The 5,099-nt window shown below is 41.0% G+C and overlaps 1 long non-coding RNA gene across 2 annotated transcripts; it reads left to right on the top strand.

The window, feature by feature from the left end:
* The first annotated feature begins 1,974 nt into the window (after positions 1-1,974).
* Positions 1,975-4,437, top strand: LOC146493554 (uncharacterized). Of its 2 annotated transcripts, none has more exons than XR_014871760.1 (2): positions 1,975-2,939; positions 4,294-4,437. It is a non-coding gene; the product is annotated as an uncharacterized LOC146493554 (long non-coding RNA). The 2 variants fall into 2 exon arrangements; XR_014871759.1 differs by lacking the exon at positions 1,975-2,939 and adding an exon at positions 2,946-3,555.
* The last annotated feature ends 662 nt before the right edge of the window (positions 4,438-5,099 follow it).

Genomic DNA, 5,099 nt, shown 5'->3' with positions numbered 1-5,099 from the left:
CTCAGGACAGAAGCAGCCGAATGAATTCTGAGGTGTTCAGAGACAAACTGTCTGCTCAAATTGAGCTAAATACAATCAAAGTGATTCGGCAGAGTTTCATAATACCGATAGAAAAGTGACCCACAACATACAGCCAAAGCAACCCAGGAGTTTATTAAAGCAAAGAATGGGTAAGTCAGTCGCCTGATCTTAACCCAAGTGAGCATGCGTTTCAGTTGTTGAAGAATAAACTTCAGACATAGGGGCCCACAAAACAGCAACTGAACCCCACTGCAGGAAAGGCCAAGCAGAGTATGTCCATGAGTGTTGTTCATGTGTTAATGGAACAGATTTCAGTCCTGAAAAAAGGTCCCGTTCATTCAGATTATTATGACCATTACTATGCTGTTTCTTTTCTCTGTGTTGGTGGAATGGTCTCCTGGAAATGGGCGAGTAAGATGTACTGCCAACACAAACACAGTGGCATCACACAACTAGGTTAAATTTCATGTTGTAGTTAAGGACATTCAAGCCTGACAACCAGTAGCGGTTTTAGATACGGGCGACACGGGCAGTTGCCCGGGGCGGCATCGTGGTGGGGGGCGGCATCACGGGCATCGGTAAAAAAAAAAAAAAAATTGCTTGTACTCATGCTGCCCCGACATCATGCGAGCCCATATTGGGAATGGCATAGGCACCGATCGATTTTCTATCGCCCATGGGAGTAAGGGCGCCCTCCGTTTGCGAGGTGCGCCTGCTGCTTGCGGCACAGGGAGGAGAGGGCGGGGCGTCGGGGGATTCTCTGGCTGGCTGGAGCAGCAAAAATTACCAACTCTCAAAATAAAACAAAAATAAAAACAAACAACAAACACGAAAACACCAGACATCATGATACAGACTTATAATTTGCACCGATGTTTTTTCGAAATTCTATACACGAAAAGTGAGCGCGAGAGCCCTCGGTGCGCCTGCTGAAGTCAAAGTAAACTTTATTGTCATCTCCGCTACATACAGTCCAGTATATAGAGAGACGAGACGACGAGGCTCCAGTTACAGCAGTGCAAGAAAACAAACAATAAATATTTAAGAGTAAAAAAAATAAATATACACTTTAGGACTCGGGGTAAAGGGATCAATAACAATTTAAAATGTATATTTTGTATTTTGTTTATTTAAAGTCTCACACACAACCCGTTTTTAAATTTTTAAAAAAGAGAAAAGAAGAGGAGTGTAGCGACTTCCACAGTCGCTAGAGGCCGGGGATGGAGCCTGCCTATTTGCCTGACGCGCTGTCAACTTTACGCAGTAATGCCAGAGGTGGAATTGCTTGCTTGTTTATTAAAGTGCTTGAAAAGTTTACAGAGCAATGTGATCGGCTCGCGATTCAAACTCTTAAAACATCACAGGCTCTAATTCAACAAGGGGAAACTCGTTGTGCTGCGGTCAACAAAAACTATGCTACCCAGCCCTCCTCTCTGTCAAAATCAAACCAGTGAATGACAGACTGACAACGCCCTCTTAAAGTCACCGCTAGCACCCACGTGACTCCCGTTACACATCACCATAGAAACCAAACAAATAAAAACCCAGTGATCCTTAAAATTCAATACATTTAATTATGGCTCCTACAAGGAGGAACGAGCAAAAGACACAGGTAAGCAGATGTGTCATTGGATAATGGCAGGTCATGTATCCTAAAACATTAAGAATCAGGATACTTTCTTAATCCCTAAGGAAATTATGTGGGTTACAGTTCCTCCAAGAAGAAATGGTAAAAATAGTAACAGTAACAGACTAAACTCCAAACAATATATACAGTAATATAATATTAATTAGCCAGTGTCAATTGTTGATTTGTCCTGTTCTCATTGTATGTCGAAGTATGATGTCTGTTTAGTAGCTGTTTGCATACTATGCATACTCTCTCCCTCATCATGTGTGTGTGTGGGGGGGCGCCAGAGGGCGCCTAACAGGCTAGGACCGCCACTGCTGACAACAGTGAGTAAAGTTCAGTGTTCTGTTGCTTCATTCAAAACATTTTCAGCTATCGTGTTTACAGACAGAAGGACACGCACGCATGCAAACGCCACCAAAAACACGGCCTCCTTGGTGGCGGTAATTAAGCCATCAGCATGAAATCCCATGTGTGTATATAAATATATGTAAACACAAAACAAGTTCATTTATGAATCTGTTTATAACTTTTGCCAGTTTGGTGCATTGAAAATGAACATAACAAGTGAAGGGTGGATTTTGCTGTTAAGACCCAGAGATTTTTAACTACTGACCACACCTCAGATTATGCTCCTTTCTGACCATGATTTAATAAATGAACTTTATCTTGTATTCAGTTCAATGTGACTTTGAAAAAAGAGAATAAGCCCATGAAGTAATCAGGAAAGTGTTTTGTGAGGCCACAGAAGAAAGGGGCTGATGGACATTTTTCTATAGCCATTAACGAAATAAGAAGTCTTGTTCTCTTGAACCAATGGCTTCACACTTCAGATTGCTAAGCAATGTCTAGCTTTCTGTGGTTTGCCTGTTTAGTATAACTCCTGCATTTGATTTAGTGACACATTCACATCCACCCTTCTTACCTGAAAACAGGGGAGATTTTAGCCCAGTTTTGGAGGTGCTTCAGCACCCCCAAAATGAATCAAAGCACCCCCAAAGATGTCTTACTTTTTTTGAAAATATTTGCTGTTTGTGGGACACACTACTAAAAGTATAAAAAGCATACACTACTTAATTGAGATGGAAAATTTTAACAACAAAAGTATAGATAACCCCTCCCCCCTCCCAAAATGGTTTGTTCCAGCTCAGCTCTCTCCTACTTGCGTTAGCACCGTTGCTGCCAGAGCGATGGTGACTGAGACGCAGCGGAGCAGAGGTGGAAGTGCCTGGCTTAAAACAGGACATATTAGCTGCATTTAACTTTCAGTTACTCTTTATATAGTTAGGTAGGAGTCAGACCATGTTTCTTTTTAGCTGAAAAACATTACACCAGGTAACCTGCTGTGTTGAAAATAGGGCTGCCACGATTAGTCGACTAGTCACGATTACGTCGACTATCAAAATCATCGACGACTGATTTAATAGTCAAAGCGTCGTTTGAAGCTTTGTAAGATCACAAAAGACGCAGGAACAAGTAGTAGAATTTAAGAGTGTAATAACGGACTGCAACAGAAGATGGCAGCACTGCATGTACAAGGATGCCAGCTGCCGTTAAACCCCGAAGAAGAAGAAGGAGCTGTGTCCCAGAATTCATAGCGCGGCCCAGCTCAGTTTCCAACAATGGCGGCAGCTAGTTAGTTTTAATATTACTCTTATTATTCTTTCTGGGTCACAAAATAAACGTTTAGCATATTTTCAGGCGAGAATGTAGCTGTGTAAACCTCAAATATCTGCTCAGTTTATCAAGACACCACATATTTTCAAAAGCGCTCCGACGTTTTCGGAGACGTCTGTTACCCACTAGCTTGATAGCTAGCCGGGGGCAAGGCTCACTAGAGCCCGTGAGAACACCGGACTCCCGGCAAATCGTTTTCAAACCCACTGCGGTCTTTCGCTACTCAGGTTAAACATATATAAGTCACGTAGATAACTTAAAAATGTTATTGTTTGGCTTTTTTTTAGTATTTTATTTGTTCCTGAGTAAATCGGTTAGGCTGAGATTAAAGTTATAGTTTTTACACAGCTGAATAAACGTCAAGCAGACAACTGATTATCAGAAGTGTGAGATGCTCGAGAATTTACTCCGGTGTCCCGTTATATTTTAGATAACAATGAGTTTATTAAACTTCACTGAAACAATCTGCAAATTTCATTCAAATTTTTAGTTAGCACATACCTTAAACACTTAGAGCTGTAAGCTAATGATAGTTATATGAGAGCAGATGCATGCTGGTGCAATAAGCTGTACGCTGTACATCTAATGGATGCATGATTTGATTAGTCGACTAATTGCAAAAATAATCGGTGACTAGTCGACTATCAAAATAATCGTTTGTGGCAGCCCTAGTTGAAAACGTGTTTTCCGACAATGTTTGCTCTGTAGTAAAATTAGCGATATTTGACTGCCCTGTTGATCTCATTGAAATGTATACAGCCTATTTAAAATCTAAAACTTAACATTGTCCGTAGCCTGCTGTTGTTACCACTGTCCTGTTTGAAATGTAATGAGAGAAACTGGTTATTTTGCCATATGTGCATGTGCCGATATTGAACCCAAGGTACTAACTAGCTAACTGACTGGATACCCATTAACCTTATAACTCCTGTTGTGTGTGTGTGTATGTGTGTGTGTGTGTACAGATTGTCAGTCCAAAGAGGGAGAGAGGAAAGAGGGGAACATGAGGACAAAGTACAAGATCAGGAAGTACCAGGTAAGAAAACAGACAGGGAGTACTAACAGGCAAAACAGGAACTGTTAAACTGGCAAAGAAAAAGAAAGACAAACAACTAATACAATCTGGAAGTTGTGTTCTCCCTATATTAAAGCTGCTATACAGAATCTGCAAAACAAACTGGGTTGTCAGCCCTGGCACTGCATCACCATATTGAGCTTCAGTCAGAGGACGTCATGGTTGCCAAAGACTTTATAAAGCTCAAGAGTGAGGCTGGTGCCATTCCAGATATGTTAACATTGTACAATCTTCTGGATAATCAGATCTTCCCCAAACTGAAAACTGTTATTCAGGTTGCCCTAACAAACCCAGTTAGCAGCTGTAGCTGTGAAAGGTCTTTTAGTGTCTTGAGTCAGCTCCATACCTGGCTGAGAAGGACCATGGGTCAAAGCAGACTCCAGCACCTGGCTGTGATGTCAGTTGAGAAAGAGATGCTTGAGAGACTTGACCACCAAAATGTGATAGACAGATTTACCAACCTCAAGGTGAGGCGACATAGGTTAAAAGAAAAGAAAAAATCTGCAGAGCCATAGTAGTATCTGCAGTAAAGATCTTTTCATACATTGTATACATTGTACCAAAGGCCAAGTGTCTCCATTTTCTAATAATATTTTGTATATTTCAAGGACTCTTCTATTTTTGGAGTGTATTTTTTATGTATCTGTATTGTATTATACATACACTTTAGAAGAGAATCTCTGTCCAAAAAATGCA

The sequence above is a fragment of the Neolamprologus multifasciatus genome, chromosome 22 (assembly GCF_963576455.1).
Source record: "Neolamprologus multifasciatus chromosome 22, fNeoMul1.2, whole genome shotgun sequence".
NCBI classification, from domain to species: Eukaryota; Metazoa; Chordata; class Actinopteri; order Cichliformes; family Cichlidae; genus Neolamprologus; species Neolamprologus multifasciatus.
The sequence above is the reverse complement of the archived record's forward strand: the minus strand, read 5'-3'. Positions and strand labels throughout refer to the sequence as shown.